The sequence below is a fragment of the Apium graveolens genome, unplaced genomic scaffold (genome assembly GCF_009905375.1).
Source record: "Apium graveolens cultivar Ventura unplaced genomic scaffold, ASM990537v1 ctg6009, whole genome shotgun sequence".
NCBI lineage: Eukaryota > Viridiplantae > Streptophyta > Magnoliopsida > Apiales > Apiaceae > Apium > Apium graveolens.
In genome coordinates, this window is record NW_027419185.1 from 1 (window position 1) to 22,062 (window position 22,062).

General features: G+C 31.6%; 1 long non-coding RNA gene and 1 pseudogene across 1 annotated transcript; both read right to left on the reverse strand.

Moving 5' to 3' along the window:
• Nucleotides 1–30: 30 nt before the first annotated feature.
• On the reverse strand, nt 31–3,987 carry LOC141702963 (putative 1-phosphatidylinositol-3-phosphate 5-kinase FAB1D; annotated as a pseudogene).
• Nucleotides 3,988–4,188: 201 nt separating this feature from the next.
• LOC141702964 (uncharacterized) lies at nt 4,189–4,861 on the reverse strand. Its single transcript, XR_012567314.1, has 3 exons — nt 4,452–4,861; nt 4,333–4,366; nt 4,189–4,234 (listed from the first exon to the last, which is right to left on the reverse strand). It is a non-coding gene; the product is annotated as an uncharacterized LOC141702964 (long non-coding RNA).
• Between the last annotated feature and the right edge of the window lie 17,201 nt (nt 4,862–22,062).

Here is a 22,062-nt window from a genome sequence, read left to right on the forward strand (position 1 = left end):
TTGTTAAAGTCATTATACTTTCCGGCCAAAGTGCAAAGAGTTTTATAAGTAAGAAGCACAAACCTCAAATTGGCGTCTTTCCTGCCTCAACATCTCCACAATATCCGAGAATTCTCTCCGTGATCCTTGAATTTTGAGTTTTGATCCTTCAAAATGCAAACTGATGTCCTTCAAAAGTGTCTCGGCTTCAAGGATTACTTCAATTACTTCCTCATTCAAGTTTGATATCTATATGGAAGAAAGATCAACATCAATTTAAGCAGGATAAGAGTAAATATTTCTTAAATCATTGCCTCATTGCTCACAGAAACATTACAGAGCCACTAGAAATGAAGCTACTCCCAAACATACTTACACTGTCAAAGTATTTCTTGAGACGTTCTCCATTTATTTGACAAGAAAAGTTTAGCTTCTCAGGAGGTAGTGATACAGAATATTTCATAACCCGTGAATATCTGAGCATTGCAACCATTGTCCCCAATCTGCAATGTGAACAACATCAATGAAATATGGATTAGTAACAAGGTGGTATTTGAAAAAACCTAAGAAAGGCAAGCATGACCCAGCATTGAGCATTCTAATAACAGATAAGTGAATGAGTACACCATATTTACAGACACGATGGGAAAAGCATAAAAGTTTATATGAATTTTGATGTTTTGGACCCATGCATCGTATAGTTCATTCTGAAAAACAAAAATAATGCCCGCTAATAGTTTAGAGGATACCACTCTCCTCTCGATAATAAGAGGTTGAGGATTCAAGTCTCTTTGAGGCATAGTTGTTTGTATATTTATTTCTGCAATTTACAATATAGACATTCATACAAGTTCACATACCCAAAGAAGTAGAGGAAGTCAGTATGCAATTGATGCCCGCAGATGGGAATTTTACTAGATGACAAGTGGTTCGCTAAGCTAAGTTCCAAAAACTTTCCAAAGGACAAACCACGGGCAGTAGCTGACATTAAGACTCTTTTTGTAGATAGTGTCTTTCCATTTTGAAGTTTACAATCACCACAGCGACTCCACATCCAAATTTTTCCATCGGTTTCACCAGGAAGATGCTTTTGTGTAATATGATGTCTAACATGTATTGTGAGCTGCTTACTGTGATGTGCATAATAATATATATGAGCTTCTGGTGATCCACCGCACAAGCTACATAAAAGCCTCTGAAAATAGCGGCTATATGGTCATAGAAGCAATACGTATTTTAATATTATGTATATGAAGAAAGCACAAAAATAATTTTAAATCACATAAATAGTTTGTACTAACCTGATTGAGTAAGTTATCCTTTAAAAATATTCCAAGTGGAATATCAAAATTCCGGTAGAACTTAATATGAGAAAAATGACTCTGCTCACATATACTTCCGGTGGAGGAATTCCTGCGAGACATCAGTACTAAGATACTATCGGCATTAAACATTCTGTTAATATCATCCATAAACTGTGTTTGATCTTTATAGTCACCCCCAGAATTTTGTGTATACAATTGGGCTTTTCTCTGAACTGAGGTTCTATCACTATCAAGAGCCTTCTCTTCACCATTAATATTCTGTATTAGACTATAAGATTTAACATTTGCCACTAAATTGGTTGAAAGCATATTAGCTGATTGAACTTGACTGTAAGGAACCTCTTCAGTGATGCCTAAATATGTAGAGATAGGTTGCTGAGAAGAAGATAAAAGAGGAAAACTGTCACCAAAGCCTCTGTTTATGGAAGCTGAGATTGATAAAAAAGGGGTAAAAACTAGAGGTTTATATGGCTCATAAGGCAACAAGGAATCACTCTTTAACCCTACATCTCGTGTCCCTTCTTTATAAAATCCATCAGCGATGTGGATGTTAATTGCACCTGATGAATCACTTTTAACAATAGAATCCACGGGCCAAGGAACATATGCCTCACCGGAGAAAAAATATGGTCGTTGATCAGGTGATGACATATTTACCAGTCTATCAAGAGGGAGGGTAGAGAACATGGCCTTTTGATCTAGAAGGAAAGCCGTTTCAAGAATCAAATGATAAGCCACAAGGACTGCGTACTGGACCACAAGTTTAATCTTCTTCAGTTCTTCCCTGTTTGTTCCTTTCAGTAAAATCTGAAATTTTCCAAAATTCTGTAAATTCAGTGACATATTAAATTAACAGCTATTCTACACGAGGATCTACCATGTTTACATGACAATGAAAAAATTGAACGCAACAGCTACAACTGGCCAGTATCATGCCAAGACAACACAGAGTATTTGCTTTACCTGAGGATATGAGCCCGAGCTCTCATGCAAATATTTCTATAACAAGTAAAAACCTCTAATAAATAGGAAACAACTTTCTGCTTAATTGTTACTAATTTTAAATTCCTAATTGACCATAGTTGCAAGCCTTTATCATACTACACCAATATTCACTAAAAAAATCACAAACAATTTTGAGAAACAAAAAATAATGTGATATTAATAATCTTCACGAGTTACATCTACAAAGAGTGTAGAATAGAAGCTTATTTAAACGACAAATGAATTTTGGATTTCCAATTTCTTTTTTATTTTTAAGCATTAGAATGAAAGTCAAACAACAAGAAATACAAGGGCACCCTTTGCAAACTCAAAAAAGGTATGGTTAAGACTAGATGTAAACTTCATAAGCAAAGAGGAACTTACTGTACAACCCTGACGTGTAGGACAACCACTAAGGAACATCAAAGTCTTGCTGGGTTTTTTTCCACACTCTCCACTAGCAATATGTTCCTCTACTAACTTCTCGAAATGAAAGGAATCACATTGTCTGAGCTTTTTCCAGTCAGTGTAATCTAATGATAAGATTACTGAACCAGTACAGCGAGAACCTCTGCAGGCGGTGGAGTTTCATATCAATAACTAGTGTCATTCCTTTTGCAAGATGGATTCTTGTATATACACGAGAAACAGTTTTTTCAACTAAAATTATGCTCGGTTGCACTTCGCTATTCTTTCAATAATGGATTTTATGGGTATCCTTCTCGCCCACGTCACTCATAATTACAGATGTTGAATAGAGAGTAAGATTCAACGCTAATAATTCTTTATTTAGTCTTGAACACCTGTTTTATTGATTCAAATGATGACAATCCCCTCAATGAAAGATCAAGAGCACCCTGGATCAGCCACAGCCTAGGTTTTGTAATTAGTTGGCATGTGCTTGTGTGCAGCGTGCTTTTTGAATACCATGCTAACTAACTGACTGCACATCAAAACGAATATAGTTTCCAGAAATGGTGCCGTCCAACATCAGTGACTGGCTGTAATGACAATAACTATGCTGCATCAATGTGATCATTATAAATTCCACTATTAAGAAGCAAAAAGATATCTGTATACTTTGTACAGTTTTCTCATCATATAGAAAGGATGCATTTAAAGAGCTATGGTCTTCACTTCATAGCTAACAAACAAGTGAAACAATAGTTGGTCGGAACCACAACTGGTCATCAAGAATATTTACTAGAATGGAACAGAGAGCTTTGAGGCAATTGACAATAGCATTAGGGCATTAGCAGCAACAAATACAGGTTTAAGCTATCACCTATTGCTTCGAGAACCACTTGCAACACATTTAACCTTAACATATCCATCAGGATCCATTGCCTTTCCCGCACCGATATCAGGCTTCACAAAGGAAGCAGCTTCCCAAGATAAGGAAGTCACAATATCCACCCAATTGTCTCCGTCGTTACCCAAAGGAGCAACCCCGGCTGATGTAAGAAGATGAACACAAGAGCTTTAAACTTGCAATTTATTACGTAGTCCATAGCCTTTTGCTTCTCCTATATCTGTAGCTCCGGAAACTTTTCTCTCCAAAGCTACCTAAAGAACTAGGTCTTCTCCATTTTGTACCATCATCACCTTCGTCCTCGTCATCATCATAATTTGCAACACTGCACTCCATGTCATTTTCGTGGTCATCTGTTTCTGGGGGTAACCAAATTTGAAGATCCATTTCAACTTTATTGGCCTGTTTTCTCTCTCCTTGTATCTTTGTGATTTACTACCCTTTTGTATGCACTCAGCTCTTTACCAGTGTGCCCAGCAGTAGTACTAGTGCTTCTGTCAAGGCTGTTCTGCTCAACCATATTCGATGGGAGGTGTCTATTTCCATGATATGGTAAGCTCATGTCACGAGGACTGCGCACTGAGCATGATTGTACTCATCTTGAACACTGCCTGACCTCCCTTCTTGAGAGGCCCTTCAAAGTTCAAACACACAAATGTTAAGGTTGCTTTATTTTTCATTTAAATTAAATATGTTTATCTTCCCTAAGGAATGGGAAAGACAGGTAGGTACCTGCAACTTGAGTATCCATCAACAGAACAGTCACCTGAAATAAAAGAGATCAGTTATTATCAAAATCACTATTTTCAATTGTTCAAGTTGTCAACCACAGGAAGAGCAAAAAACTTCACTGGATGCCGAGACACTGCTAGTCCTGCTTCTGAGTGAAGCAACTGAAGTCATTTAGGACCTGTACCCAACTTTTTCAACCTGCTTCTGGAAGCCAAACTTAATCAGTTACCTGTATAAGAAGAAAATAAGAGTAATTTGATTTATCAAAGAACTGCAAAAAGTAGCAGAATGCATTCCGAACTATAAGAGATCAAAACAGATTATTTCCACATGCCATAAGAAGATGAGCATTTACTATGTACATATCCTTACGGGAAGAGATAGCACTAATTACATAAAGATATAAATCAAAACGATACGTTCAAGTTCCTTACAAATGTAATATAGTATTATAATAATTTAGGGGAAGAATCTAAAATGCAACATCCACAATGTTTAAAGTTCAATCTAAGGATATAAGTTTAGACAATTACAGGGATCAAAAAACAAAGCACTAATTGGTAAGTTTTACCAATTGAATTTTAACAACGATGAAAGGCAAGAAATAACACTGATTTAGATAATCCCCAAAAACCATTAACACTAGATGATTAAAAAAAGAAACAAGATAAAAATTAGTATATATATATGAGCAGGTTCTATGTCGGCAAGATTTTAAAAGCAGGTAGAATGTCTGGACACGTTGCACATATCACATTTTAAAAGCAGGTAGAATGCTGGCACACGTTTCACATATGAACACATAAGGATGCGAAAAAGCAGAAGCCACCAGGTTATGACGATAAGCCATTTCCCGAGTCACGAGAATTAACCATTTCTTGAGTCACAATATCAACCATTTCTTAAAGCCAAATTGACAGATTATTTACCTATTCATAGATGCAATTGTCACAACGATAAGCCCAAAGAAAGTAGCAATATATGTTTACATCTAATTATGGAATCTTGTTAGGCTACTGATATTCTCTTTTACATTGTTTAATTTTATTAAATCAATCATTAAGAACTAATAAAATGTTCTATGTCAGCAAATTTATAAAGTAAGGTCCTACGCTAACACTTTTCTCTTCCGAACAGAAAACTATGCCAATTTACGGCTAAAACTCTGGCCATTTCAGGCAAGCTTACAGGGTCATAAAGTCGTTCTATCACAAGAAGCTTGAACCTATAACTCATATCAACTATACACTTAAAATTAACAATCTACAAAAAAAACCGGACAAAACAATCACAAGCATTTGCCAATCCATAGAAAATCTAAAACAAGAACATGACAGTTGATTCCAGTCCTATAGTTAAAGTTCACCACAAATAAAACCCCATTAACAAAAAATCTCAATAAGTTGAAACAATTTCATACACAATTAAACTAGTACATTTGGTAGTTTCTTGCAGTAATTCAATCATTAAATAAAAAAAAAACTCCACAAACTAAACTCTCTTTATAAAGAGAAAAACAAATGAACTAATCAGCTTACTAAAATCCCCATATGGGGTTTAACAAGAAATGAAACAACAATACCATATTAAAAAAAGGGGGGGGGGATTTTGAACAAACTTACAGTTACAGCAAGGCTATCTTCAAGAACCAAATTGCATGTATGTGCTGTTTAGAATATTATTCTTGTTATATATAAAATAAGCAAAGCAAAGAACGTGTTTTGGAAACTTGGCACTTCAGAAAACTTAAGAAAGAAAAGATGATGGAGATAGAAAGTAATCAAATATATATAGGAAAGCAAAGAATGAAACGAAAATGAAGAGGGAAGAAAGTAATTTCTTGAAAGTGGGTCCCCACTGTATATGTTTGTATGTTACTACTGAAGTGCTGATACACTGTCAACAGAAGTCCACTGTCCACATACGTGGGTGTTTTATGTATTTTCAGGGGAAAGTCGAGAGGTTTTTTATGAATACAGATACAAAGGTTGTACATACTTGATCTACTACTTTTATGTACATTTATTATTATTATTCGGATACGCACACAATAAAATGTCTCAAATTTTAATTAGCTCTCCTTTATTAAACCAATTTTTATTAGCTCTTGTCTATTGAAATATTAGCATAAACCGTGCGATTGACGGATTTTATATAATATATAATTTTGAATTTAATTTAAAGTGAAAATTTTAAACTCTAAAATTATTTATAAGAATTTTTAATAATATAAATTGACAATAATTTTAAATATACACGTGTATAAATTTGTGATATTTTAGTTTTAAAAAATATCACTAATTGAAATATATAATTTTATTGATATTTATAGGTGTGTTGATGAAAGATAATAATCACCCATTAGGTACACTTTAGTTTTACTTTAACACATTATTAATATAAAAATTAACTTAATTTGAATTTAATTTCAATTTTATCGTAGATCAATAATAAATATTATTTTATTTTAGTCTCAGACCCGTTATATTAATCAGCTAATTACATTTAGTTTGTTTTCAATTTTACTTTAACTCTCGGTAAATATTATTTTATTTAAGTCGAATAGATAATGTATTTTATTTTAGCGTGATAATATTATATAGACAAACGTTTAACATTTCAAATTTTATTTTTCTTTTGCACGGTTAATAAAAAAAATTTAGACGGATTGATAGTATTTATTTTTTGGTTTTAGCATGAGATAGCAAATTTTATTTTGTCCTCACACCCGTTATATCAACCCAAATCTAGCTAATTATATTTAGTTTTTTGTTTAATTTTTTTAGCACAGCCCGAATGAATGGTATAATTTTTTTTGTTTAATCAAGACCATTAGACATATTATAATTCTATTTTTATTTGAATAATTCTATTGTGAATATTAATGAGTGTGCTTTATTTTAAGTATTATTATAATTACGATGACCAGACCGACTACCACCAAACTTTCATTGTTTCATTTTTAATATAATAGTAGATAGATTTAGTTTGCTGATATTTATTTAGTCTGAAATAACAATTAGAATATTATAGAACTGAGTATAAATTAAAATTTAAATTATAACTTGAAGAGCCAGTGACTGGTTCTGATGCTTCTTGAGAGTCTTGAGATGTGGTATGATCATCAGCTTGCTCCCCCTGAACAGGTGCATTTTCCTTTGGAGCAGTTACCACAGTTTCAATGACATCAGAATTTAACCCGTCAGAACTTACAGGATCAGGATTTAGGTCATCAGAATTTACAGAATCAGAATTTACATCTTCATTTTCAAATCTCAGCTGATCATGATCATTGAAATCTTCAAGTCCAGTAATCATTTTATCATCAAAAGATATATTGATAGATTCCATGACAACCCTTGTTCTTAAATTGTAGACTCTGAAGGCTTTTGTGGAAAGTGGATATCCAACAAAAATTCCTTCATCAGCTTTTAGATCAAATTTTGACAGCTGTTCAGGATGAGTCTTAAGAACAAAACACTTGCATCCAAATACATGAAAGTATTTCAGATTTGGATTCTTTTTCTTCACCATCTCATATGGTGTTTTTCCATGCTTGTTTATGAGTGTAGCACTTTATGTAAAACAAGCAGTCTGCACAGCTTCAGCCCAAAAATAGGTTGGTAGCTTTGCTTCATCAAGCATAGTTCGTGCAGCTTCAATAAGAGTCATGTTCTTTCTTTCTACAACTCCATTCTGCTGTGGAGTTCTAGGTGCAGAAAATTCTTGCTTTATTCCTTGCTCTTTGCAGAACTCTTCCATGATTGAATTCTTGAACTCAGTGCCATTATCACTTCTTATTATTTTAACAGAATCTTTGACTAACTTATCCAGCTGTCTGACATGATCAGTTAGAGTAGATGCAGTTTCATTCTTCTTGTGCAAGAAATACACCCAAGTGTATCTTGTGAACTCATCCACTATAACCATAGCATATTTCTTCTTTACAATAGACATGACATTGACTGGACCAAATAGATCAAAATGCAGTAAATGATAAGGCTCAAGTTTTGAGGATTCAGTTTTTCTCTTGAATGAAGATTTTCTTTTTTTGCCTTTTAACATGAGGCACAAAGACCATCAGGAGCAAATATTGATTTTGGCAGTCCTCTCACAAGATCTTTCTTTACTAGCTCATTTATGTTGTTGAAATTTAAATGAGAGAGTCTCTTGTGCCAATTCCAGCTTTCTTTAATTGATGCTCTGCTTAACACACAGATTGCAGAACCATCAAATTTGTTAAAAGTCTGGCTTCATATATGTTACCATGTCTGTAACCTTTCAGAACCACTTTTCCTGTAGAATTACTTACAACTACACAGTGTTCCTCAAAGAAATCCACATGATAACCTCTGTCACAGATTTGACTCACACTTAGCAGATTGTGTTTAAGTCCTTAGACAAGAGCTACTGTTTCAATTATGACATTCCCAAGATTGATATTTCCATATCCTAGAGTCTTTCCCATGTTGCCATCTCAATAAGAAACTCCTGGGTCCTTTCTCCACAAAGTCTGATAGCAGGGCTTTATTTCCCGTCATATATCCTGAACATCCACTGTCCAGAACCAGGATGTTTTTCCTGTTGCCCTGCAATCACAAAGACCGCTATTGATTAGTTTCAAGGACCCAGACTTTCTTGGATCCTTTGGCCTTGTTAAGTTTGTTAGCATTTGCAGCGGATTTAGTTTCAGAGTTTATGCTAACATGCTTTTTATCAGACTTTATATCAGACTTTGGATCAGAATTTACACTAGAAGGAATTACACTAACTTTCTTTAAAGAAGGTTTTATTTCATAATAATCATAGTACAAACTATGATATTCCTTACAAGTATAAATAGAATGCCATAAACTACCACAATAAGGATTTTGTGGTTTAAACCTAACAGACTGACTCTTAACTCCTGATCTAGGAGGTAAATAGTTTATATCTTTATTTTCCTGCAAAAAGAAGCAAGATGGTTAGAGTTTCCACAATTATAGCATTTCTTTCTAGGAGCATTAGGAACATGCATATAATTACTTTTATTCACACCTTCCTTTCCATTCCTATTTTTCCTAGCTTCCTTTACCTTGTTCACATTTTTAATCTCTTTCAGCTTATACTTAAGCTGCTTCTTTGTCATTAAGCCAATGTTTACGAAAGCTGGTTTATCCTGTTTTAATTTGTCAGAAGTTGTCTTTTCTTTGACTTCTATTTTATAGTCTTTCATCTCTTCTGAATCAGACACAACAGTTTTTGCAACAAATTTAACACGATTTATCTTTGGCTTTTCAGTCTGTTTGATAACAATAGGCTTAATTGGCAAAGTCCCTTTCTCACTTTTACCATCTTTATAACCTAACCCCTTTTTCCAGTTTCCATTACTTAGAATATTCTGAGTTTTTTGCCAGTTAGTCCAAGTCCTGATGATTTTTCTTTCTTTTTCTAATTCATTTTTTGGATAATCTGTTTAAGCAATTCATTCTTAACATACACAGCATTATCTCTCTGTCTGAATAATGTTCATCTTGACTAACTCTTCTTCAAGATAGCTATTTTTGTTTTTGTACTTTAGATTTTCAGATTTTAATCTTTCATTCTCTAAAGTCTGATCTCTATAGCTAATGTAAATGTTTTTCAGAAAAATCTCAACTCAGTAATATCTTCTGTATCAAAAGCAAGAGTTGATAGAGGTACCTTTAGTTCAGCAGCATCAGAACTTCTATCAGCATTTGCCATTAAGGCATGGTTCACCTCTTCTTCAGATTCTGAAGTGTCTGCCTAGTTTTTCTTCTTTGTGATAAGTGTCTGGCCTTTATCACCTTTTCCTTTCTCAATCAGGAGATGTGACCTCTTTCACCACAATTGTAGCATTTGACATTTGAGTTGTCTCCTCTGTCAGACAATCCTCCTTTGCCTTCAGTCTTTATGAACCCTTTCTTGTCAGAACTTCCACCTTAATTGTAGCATTTGACATTTGAGTTGTCTCCTCTGTCAGACAATCCTCCTTTGCAATCAGTCATATATTTTTTGTACCACTTTAATTATGCATTACTAATCCACTTTAATTATGCATTACAATTTTTTGGTTTTCGGATGATTGAATGGTTAAATGTATGAATGATTGACTGGTTGGATTTGTATGGATGCTTGTTATTCCAATGTTTTAGTTCTGGTTATGTAGTAAAGGACATCGGTTTTATTTATAACAAATGTCTATTAGTAACGAGTACATCGCTTTATTAAAAAATTAGTGATGTAAAACTTTACACAATTTGGTCTATAAATTTCTTACACATCACTTTCAATTAAGAAAAGCTAGTGAAGAGATGTCTTCAGTGGTGAGTTCTCTCTTTTCTTTGGGAATCATCTTATGTGGCTCATTCCCAACTGCAACCGAAAGCTTTGTGGGCTTGTGTGGACCATCATAAATTCTGTCTAAATATTTTAGATCTGTTGCTTCCAGAAACATGGCCATCTTCACACTCAATACAGGGTACTCAGATACCCTGAGCATAGGAACCCTGATGGTTTCATATCTACTGGTGTTTTGAATGAGTTGAACCTTTGCAGGTTCTGGAGGGTCTTGTGTTTTTGATTGATCAGACATGATTATTTTTTTGGATCTTAACTGTTTGTAAGCTTAACGAATTGGCTCTGATACCACTTGTTAGGCCTCAATGATACTATAGAAGGGGGTTGAATATAGTATCTACAATCAATTCGATTATTAACACAAGTATGTAATAGAAAACAAGTTTATTCAATATATCAAACTCTGTTACAGTAGGTTTAATCTACTCTCTCAGTGATGTATGATATCACTAAGAGCTGCTAGGGTTACAATGAATAATAATCTCGTGAATGATAACACATATAGTGTAAACCCTAATCTGTGTTTATATACTACACAGTTACAAGATATCTCCTAATTGATATGATATGTTCTGTTTCCTAAAATACATCAATCAGAGATTATCTACTGTAGTCATTTAGCTGTATAACTCTTCAATCATATCTTCTTCGTTTAATCCAGATCCTCTCCTGTAAATCAACCGCTTTTCATCCCTGAAGTGTATCCACACTTAAGTTCTGATGTAAGTCCTGATGGAAGTTCTGATAACTTCTTATTTTCAGTAAGTTCTGATTTCCAGTTAAGTTCTGATATTAAGTTCTGAAACTAAACAAATCGGATTAGACATGACATCACAAATATATCTAACATCAAACTCTACAACTAAAATTTCCACTTTAACCGAAGGTTCCAAGTAACAAAACTATTGTCAAGGTTTATGCATAACAATATATGTCTTTTAAAAAAAGTGATAATAATTCAACACGTAATAGCACCTCATACTCAAACTAATACAAAACAATTTCATCTCTTAGTTTCTGAACGTGAACAAATTATTAGGAGAAGTAATACTGAAAATTAATATAGTAAGAAAATTGAATCTGGGAGCAACTATCTCAATTTATTGAATTTCCTATCAATGTTTGCAAGCTAAAAAAGACGTATAAAAATGTACCTTTATAATAAGAGATTCCTTCGTGATCAAGTAACCTACATAGGATAAACAAGAATTAAAATATTTATCAATTTGTGGAACATAATATGAAAATGAATAAAATTTCATAAACATGCTTGTTTCCTTTATATTGAGAACTAGAGAATGCTAAAATATTTCGGGAAATACTTGAGCATCAAACAAATTGGATTGCTACATAATAAGTAGGATTAAATAAAACTATTGTATGTGAGCTGGGTTTAGTTGCACCACATGTAACTATCAACTTATAGCTAATTTAAAACATAATGGACCATTTTGAGCCACATATGTTACCTCGACTAGATCACGGAGGTATCTGTATGGTGCCTGAATTTAAGCATCAAAGTTGTTATCAAAGTAAAATATTGATTTTGAAGACCATGTGAATTAAATATAGGCTATGGAAGTAAACGCCTAACACTACAAGGAAAAAGGCTAAATTCGTCCAATAACAATCGGTCGAATAAGCCAAATTCAACCGGGCGCAGTCGAACTTACCTAATTTGACCGATTTGAACGGTTAGTAATAAAGGAGTCGAATTTAGAAGTCGGTCGTATTTCTCAAAATTTGACCTTCTATTACAACCGAAAATTACAACCGTTTAAATCGACTGGAAGAATTCAACCAGAGCGGTGAAATTGATATTTAATAAAAAATGAATATCCCCGCCCAAATAAATAAATTTTATGAAAAATGTAAAAATCCCACCATAATTAAATTCAACCATATATGGCTGAAAATATAATTCTAAATTCGATGTCCTTTGGTCAAAATTAAAGAGCACCAGTTTTCAAAAAAAAAAATCTCTGGAATTTGGTAAGTTTCCAAAATCTAGTGAATTTTCCCACATTCCGGCAGCCCCAATTCAACCCAAAACCACAGTCTGGTTTTTTAACTAATGACACTCAAAATTGATATGCGAAATCTCATCATTCATATCTAAACTTACAAACAAACAAAATAACCAATAGTTAACTGATTTCAGGCAAAACCAAGAGAACGCCGATTAAACAAAAAAAAACAAATTTCACGAGAACTCCACCAAACTCAAAACCTTAATATAAACTATTACCATTCGCATACAAAACAATTTAATCGGAGCATACAGTCAAAACTCATAACAAGCCAGAAAAGGGAATAACTCAAAGTCAGTGGAGATATTTCGGCCAGCACGGAAACTCAACAATAAAATATAAAAAATTACTTATGCTCATTGTTCAATGAGCTATCAATTCATAACTGCAAAATACATGACTAAAACACCCTAAAATTAGTAATAAACAATATTAATTCAAATTTAAATCAAGCAAATGGAAATAACAACAACATCGATGTATAAATACAAAGAACTTCGATTTATAAAATAGAATATTGATCGGACACTAGGTAACAATTCGATTCAGGGCCTCAATCTTGAAGAACACAGGAGCATGTCTTCGATTTGGAGCATATTCTCTGTTTTTTCTGAAAAAAGCAGAGATGGGTGGTTTTGTAATTATTGGTCGGCGTGTTGGTCGCGTGTTGGTGAGTGATAAATGGTAGCTAGCTCGTAGCAAATTAGATACACTCAGCCTCCTCTCTCTCTTTGTTGTCCCCTCCCTCTCTCATTGATGCCCTTGTGCTTCACTTTTTTGCTAATTTCATGTATCACAAAATTATTTGGGCCCACTAACTATTAATAAACTAAAACTTGTTGCCTCGTACAAATAATTATTTTTTCAAGAACTAAAATTTACATTTGGATAAATTTATTCTTTCCCATTAACATATTTTTCTTTATATATTTACTAAACTTTAAATAATTTAAAAACAAGTTCAAATATAAAATGAATAAATAAACTAAGTGAATATAATAATATATAAACAGGTGATACAGTTTTGATAAGATATAAAGATCAAAATAAATATAAATCAAAAATTAAAATATAACTCAAAATATTATTTAAATTGAAAAAAATAATGATATTCTTATTAGTGATATAACCAAATTTCCGATCAAAGTAATTTTATTTGTGTTTGCCATTTTAACAGTCAAACATCAGTTTGCCTGGTACTTTTACCTAGTGATGAGTTTTGAATTGGTATTTCGTTTTTTAAAAATATTTTCATCGATCCAACCAATGGATGTCAATATATATATATATTGGAGATATAACCAAAGTTTTAGATCAAAATATTTTATTTGGTTAGCCATTTTAAAAGTAAACATCAATTTGACTTGTACACCTAGTCCTAATTGATGTTTTGATTTTTTTTAAAAATATTTTTCATCAATAAAAATGTTAAAGATGTCAATAAAGACATATATTAGTGATATAACCAAAGTTTCGGACCAAAATAATTTTATTTGGTTTGCCATTTTAAAATTCAAGCATGAGTATGACTAGTAAACCCAACTAGAGTTTAGTGCTGAATTGGTGTTTCAATTTTTTCAAAATTATTTTTCATCGATCTAACCGTATGGATGTCAATAGATATATATTAAAGATATAGCCAAAGTTTTAGATCAAAATAAATTTATTTGGATTGCCATTTTAAACCGGTTAATTATCATTTAATTAATACAACTAACTAGTGTTAGTACCTGAATTGGTGTTTCAATTTTTTAAAAATATTTTTCACCGTTCCACTTGTATGGATGTCAATAAATATATATATTAGTGATATTACCAAGTTTCGGACCAAAATAATTTTTTTAGTTTGCCATTTCAAAAGTCAAGCATGAGTTTGTCTAGTAAACTACCGAGTGTTTAGTCATCAATTAGTGTTTCAATTATTTTTAAAATATTTTTTCATAGATCCAACTATATGGATATCAATAGATATATATATTAAAGATATATCCAAAATTTTAGATCAAAATAAATTTATTTGGATTGCCTTTTTACCGATCAAACATCAGTTGACTAGTAGAGCTAACTAGTGTTTAGTCCTGAATTGGTGTTTCGATTTTTTTAAAAATATTTTTCATTGATCTAACCGTATGAATATCAATAAAAATATATTTGTGATATTACCAAAGTTTCAGACCAAAATAATAATTTTTTTATTTGGATACCGTTTATATCTCCCATATTCATAATTTTAAAATATTCACAAACATTTAAATATTTTTTATTAAAAATAAAATTTTGAAAAATCCTAAATACAAATGAATTCCATTGAAATATATTTCCAGAACAGCGGGAAATTCCCTCACTTTTTCGGAAAATTTGAAGTGTTTATAAATCACCCGTCATTTTGAAATATAAAATTTGACCGAAATCGGTTGAATTTAGCAGTTCCAAATAAATTACTTTGGCGGGAAAATCCCTCCACTTTTTTATATAGCTAAATTAGGCTCAATTTTTTTTGTCAAATTTAGGGGCTAAATGTGACCGGTTTAGTTTCGCCCGTTTTAATTTTAACTGTTTTCGGTTAAAATTGGTTGCAAATACGACCATTTAAATATGATCGTTTGAATTCGACCGAGGCCGGTCGAATTTAGCCATGTCCAAGGGATTGACCGCCTTTGGTCAAATTTAACCCAGGTCGAATTTTAATTGGTTGTATTTAATATTATTTTCTTGAAATGGAAGGCGCCTCACCGTACACAATTAAAGCCTTCTAACACCATATCCCCGACATCCAGCTGTTTAGTAATCCTATTATAATTTTTTCCCCTTCATAATATAATAAATAGATGGCTTATAAAATAAATATGTATGTATGTCGGATGTACCGAGTTGATAAAAAAAGAGGTCCCATTCAATCAAAAATAGGAGATATATGTAGAATATAAAACATTAAAAAATATTTATTCTATAAAACATGTACATTTCTCTGGCATGTAGGGGTTTCTTTAGCTTGCAAATATACTTTCTACTTATTAAATTTAACAATCTTGAAATGATTTTAATGAATTAATAATATTCTTATAAGATAATTAGCAAAAAATAATATTTTTGTAATATTTAGGGTGCAGAAAAAGGTCTCCCATTTCCTCATTTTACTAATTTAATATTACTAATTATATCTTTTTTAATATTTTGTATTTATTCTAATGTTATTATCTTCCAATATTTTAAAAACTAATAATATAGATTTTAAACAAATGGATTCAGACTTCATATTTTAGGTTCTTTTACCAAATATATAAATTTATCATTTTTTAAAAAAAATGAAGCAGAAATATTTGTACATATTATTTTTTAAAGTACAAATATTAGATATTAATATGTTAAAAATATTTTGTCTTTGTAAAATTACTAATTTTTTCACAGTAGATGAACATGTTGGATATTAAACATTTAAAAACTTATCAAAAACTAGTAAAATGGATGAGTAAATTATTTAGTAGTAAAATATAAATAAATTAATATGTATATATAATATATATTTGATAATTGGAAAGGAAATATATGTAATAATCACATTATTAATATTATATCTTAAACATATTGCATAATTTCTAGTGACTATTTTTGGTGTTTCCATTTAGGTTTATATGTTTTAATCACATGATAATTTATTTCCACAATGTACATAATTTTAAATTATTAGTTTCATGGTGGGATAATTTTGTGTGTGTGTATATATATACACACAACATTATCTAGATATATATATAATTATTTTCATAAATTATATTTTTTTAATTAACGAATTAATAAATGGAATTTATCAAAAATTCAATTTTATGTAAAATAATTTGCGAATTTTAACAACTTAGATTTTTTTTGCTAAAATACTATTTCGTTTTGATAATATTTGCAAAAGTACAATCTGTTGCATAATAGGTTGCATTTTAGTTTAAATTGTGCAACCCTTTACATTAGATTGGGTTGCATTGCATTTTAGGTTGCAATTTATGTTGTTAGAAATTTGCAGAATGTATTTTTTTCAAATATTTTTTAAAATTCAACTTACAAACTTGGTTGCAAAATCATTCCAAGTTGCTTAGTTTTGAAAATATTTTCAAAATTTGATAGTATTATTTTGGAAAAATTTGGTAAAAATTGGATATTTATGAAAAAACCCATTAATAAATTATATGTATTTTATAATTATATTTTATTTATATTGGTATACACCTGGTACAACCTCTCTTTAATAAAATTAAAATTTCAAGTATTATTCTAATTGTCAAATGAATAATCTTTAATTATTGTTTTTATAGTAAGTTATTAAATATTGACGATAACCAATTTAAAATGAAATAACTTATTACATATACATGAGATGCAACTACACACTACGGGTTTTATAAGTATATACATAGATATACATATGTAAAGTATACAAATGTTATTCTTTGCATTTCCTTTCCTAGATGTGCATGATGGTGATCGTCAAGAACCAACATTCTTATGAATAAAATACAATATGTCATATTGCACTAGCAAACAATTACAATATTTTAATTCTAAGAAACCTAGTAAGACTTTAGCTTACACTTGAACACAAGAAATGCTTACGAGCAGATTGGGGAATGGATAATTTCGTCGCAAGTTAGTAAGCAGGGGCCCCGTTCTCAATAGAATAATAAATCAACTTACGAAGGAATATAGTATCGTGTGTTATGAACTTACAACGGAACATATCGTTGTATGTTAGTTACTTACGACACAGAACGTCGGATCACTACAAGAAAAACGTCTAAATACGACCCGTTAAAAAACCCGGTTTTTTATTTAAAATTAAATAAATGCAAAATATATTCTAATTTAATTAAATTTTCAATTCAAAATTATTTTAATTCGAAAACTTGTTTATGCAATTTCGATTTTATTTATAATTTTATTTTCTGAAGAACCGGTCACCGTAATAAGGGTCAATTTACGGCTAAAACTCTGACCATTTCAGGCAAGCTTACAGGGTCATAAAGTCGTTCTAAACATTCTATAATGCATCTCTTATTATCTCTATCCAATTGACCATTATTAATACCACAACAATCGAGTCTAAACATCACTAAATTAACAATTCAGTCAAAATTCGAATAAAATCCGGCGAGAATATTTTTCCGGCAATAATATAATTTCCCATAATAATTTACAAAAAAAATATGGTGTACAACATCATCAGATCTGTACATACATACAAACTAATTCAGAAATTACCTACTCTAATGATTATTCCGACGAGTCCGAAAATTTTCCATTGAATAAGATATTACAATAAAATTCGTAGAAATCATGTATACTAACCTATATACATCAAAACTAAAATAATCCATCAGATCCCTTAATTAAAAAATTGAAAAATCAAATTTAATTACATACATGTTTTATCACAAGAGTCCAATAATATCACTCCTAAAATTAGGAGAGTTAAATCCTTTCTATATCATGCATGTTTCTCATACGATTTATAATATACCCAAAATATACTTTTATCATTACCCGATTAAACGTAAATTTTAATGTAATCAAAGTACATTAATTCTCATAAAAAAATATATTGATTTCAAGTCTAAGGACCATTACATCATTATCACAGTGAGAATCACATGTGACACAATAGACATGTAGAATCTCACTTTGGGTCTGTCCAGCACCATGTACATTTATATTTGCCTGTGTTTTTGACTTTAGTATTATATATAATAGCTATGATCAATGAGATGTGATCATCACTCAACAATCACACCAGTCTTAATGCATTTTTATTGTCTGTTAGTAATAATACTCGACTAGGGACCTTTAGATATATTGATACTATTCTCAAAATTTCATTTCTAAGTCACGTACTTAGAGATATAGGATTTATATCATATTCTAAGGATATTTATTAATCTAACATTTATATCACAGTAAATTAAGACATAATAAATTATAAAGGGAATAATCGATAAAATATAAACATTAATAATCCAAATGTCTTAAACTAAAATATTATAATGTTTTCTCTAGGGTTCAAACACTATCAATCTCCCACTTGCACTGGAGCCAATCACCCATGTATCCAATACTCATGAAACTTGTATGACCATCGTGCTTTTTCTGTGACAAAGCCTTAGTCAGTGGGTCTGCAATATTACCATTACTATGCACTTTACATATATATCTCCTTAATCATTAATCTCATTAATAAGGTGATATCGCCTAAGCACATGCCCAAATAGTCTCCTTGGCTATTCGAAAGCACCAATATAGTTGGCTTCCATTATAGAATCATCAATATTCTTGATATGAACTATTCAAGATAATAACACTTACATTTAGACAAAACACAAACCAGATACATAATCATCCTTGTTTGTCCAAAAATTAGGTTCAGAAACTAGGATCAATGTAACCATTTACAACCAGTTCCCTATCTTCTCCATACACCAAAAATAAATCTTTAGTCCTCTTTAAGTACTTAAGAATATTCTTGACAACTATACAGTGACCCTCACCTGGATTAGACCGGTATCTGTTCGTCATGCTAAAAGCATACAAAATATCAGGACAAATACATATCATTGCATACATTATAGATCCAATTGCTGAAGCATATGGAACTTTTCTAAGATGACCCTTATTATCTAATAATTTAGGGCAGTTATCCTATGAGATCACTATCTTACGATACATCGGGACGTATCCCCTACTTGCCTCTTGCATTCTAAAATGATGCAATATTTGTCAATATGTGTACTATGACTTAGGCCAATTAATCTTCTTATCTATCTATATATATCGTGATTCTCAATATTTAGCTAGCATCGCCTAAGTCTTTCATCGAGAAACTATTTCTCAACCAAGTCTTAACAGCCTGTAGAGAAGTTATGTCATTCCCTATTCGTTATATGTCATCTATATAGAATAATATGAATGTCACATGGTTCCCACTAACCTTCTTGTAAATACACGGTTCATCTGCATTTTGAATACAGTAAACTCTTTGACTGTTTCATCAAAATGAATATTCCATCTACTTTAGGCTTGCTTTAACCTATAAATAGATAAAAGCAACTTACAATTCATCTTAGCAAACTTTGGATCGACAAAACCCTCAAGTTGTATCATATATACATCCTCTTCAAGGCTCTCATATAAGAAAGCGGTTTTGACATCCATTTGCCAAATCTCGTAGTCAAAGTAAGCAGCTATTCCTAACAAAATCCTAATGGACTGGACCATAGCAACTGTTCAAAAAGTTTCATCATAATATATATCATAATAAGCCACTAGTCGCGCCTTATATGTATGTACTTACCATCCATGTCAGTTTTCCACTTGCACCCTATAGGTTTTACCCCTTAATGTGGATCAACAAAAGTTAATACTTTATTTTGATACATAGATTCCATCTCGGATTTCATGGCCTCCATCCATCTCTCGAAGTTTGGACCGTTCATAGAATCTTGATAGGTGAAAGGCTTATCATTATCCTAAGCATCGCATTACCATCTCGAGTCAAAATAAATCCATATTTTTTCTCGGGGTCATGGTGAATCCTACTTGATCTATGAATAACCCGTGTTTCCTAAACATGATTAATTTCTATAGTTTGATGTACATCCTAATCTTGTTCCATCTGTGGTTCAATTTTATCATGTGGTTCTCGATCTTCACCAAGATGTATTGTCCTCCCACTAATTTTCTTAGAAAGTAGTTTTCCCTGAAAAAATACATCCGTCCGAGCAACAAACACTTTGTTCTCAGAAGAATTATAAAATTTTATACCCTAGTCTTACTTGGATATCCCACAATATAGCATCATCTAATTTTGGTCCAAACTTGTCAGAGGCTAAACGTTTTACAAATGCTTCACGTCCCTAATTTTTTATAAATGACATGCTATGAAGTTTATCAGTCCATATCTCATATGGAGTCTTTTGAACCGCTTTTTTTCGGAACTCGGTTAAACGTGTAAGCAGCCATTTCTAGAGCATAACCCTAGAAACTTATTGAAAGATCCGCTTGACTCATCATCGATCGCAACATGTCCAATAATGTACGATTTCTTCTCTCAGAATATCTATTCAATTGAGGTGTTCCAGAAGGAGTAAGTTGTGATACAATATCACACTCCTTCAATAAACTCTTGAATTTGAGGCTTAAGTATACTCTTCCACGACCTGATCGTAAAACTTTTATATTTTTCTCTGTTTGTGTTTCTACCTTATATTCTTTGAATATTTCAAAAGAAATATTGCGTCAATTTATTTTCTAAATTTAAAAAATATATTTTTAATTCTTTCTTATTAAAACAAATTTAAGATATATTTTAATAACAATTTGATTTAAAAAATATATAAATAAAATACTATTTATAATTAAAAAATTATATTTTTCATTATTTCGTATTTGTGACTACATTCGGTCGTAGATGTGCTTTGATTGCTAATTAAATAGCGCGCCAAAACTTTAAACAACTTATAAAATAAAAAAATTATTGGCGACGGACCTCGATCGCAGAAAGCCACTGGTCGCCGCCTTTATTTGGTCTCCGGTTTAGCTATTGATTAAAGTCCTTGATTTTGTTGCTGGTGTGGCATTTTCCGCAACCAACGTCGGTCGCAAATAAAATCAATAGCTAATAAATTACCGCCAGTTTTTCACGGTTTTTTTTAATGGAATGATTTAATATTTCTGTCCTATTAGCGACCACCGGCCGTCGCTAAAGTCCGGTTAGCGACGACTTTGGCCGCGATCGCTGAAACCCGTCGTTGATCCAAAAAAATAGCTACTGATTTTGCGGTCACTGATAAACTTGGTCGCAGATAGATATTTTTATAATATTAATTATAATATACTCCTCGTTACTGTTCTTTATTACTTGACATCCCATGTCATGCTGTGTATCTATTCTCCTTTTCATTGACAAAAGAAATATAAACAAACTATAAAAAAATTATAAAAAAGCGAAAATATAGCAAAAAATATTATACTTATAATCGCGTACCTGCAAATAAAATAAGATTCCCCTTTGTAAAGCAAATAATTGAAGGAAAAAAGAAATGAAAAATAAGTGAGGCTTCTAATATTATTTTTTATTTTTATAATTAAGCATGCAGGTATTACCCATTTCTACTGTATAATAAAAAAATAAAGAGATAGTGAATTTAAGCATAAAGTTATTATATGGTAATGAGCTAATTACCCAAGTCTTACAATAATATTAAATTATAGTATAAGTTTAGTTACCCAAAATAAAGAAACAAGTATATATGTAGCTCAGTGTTGATGTTATCAAAATATAATGAAATGGGCATTTAACTCA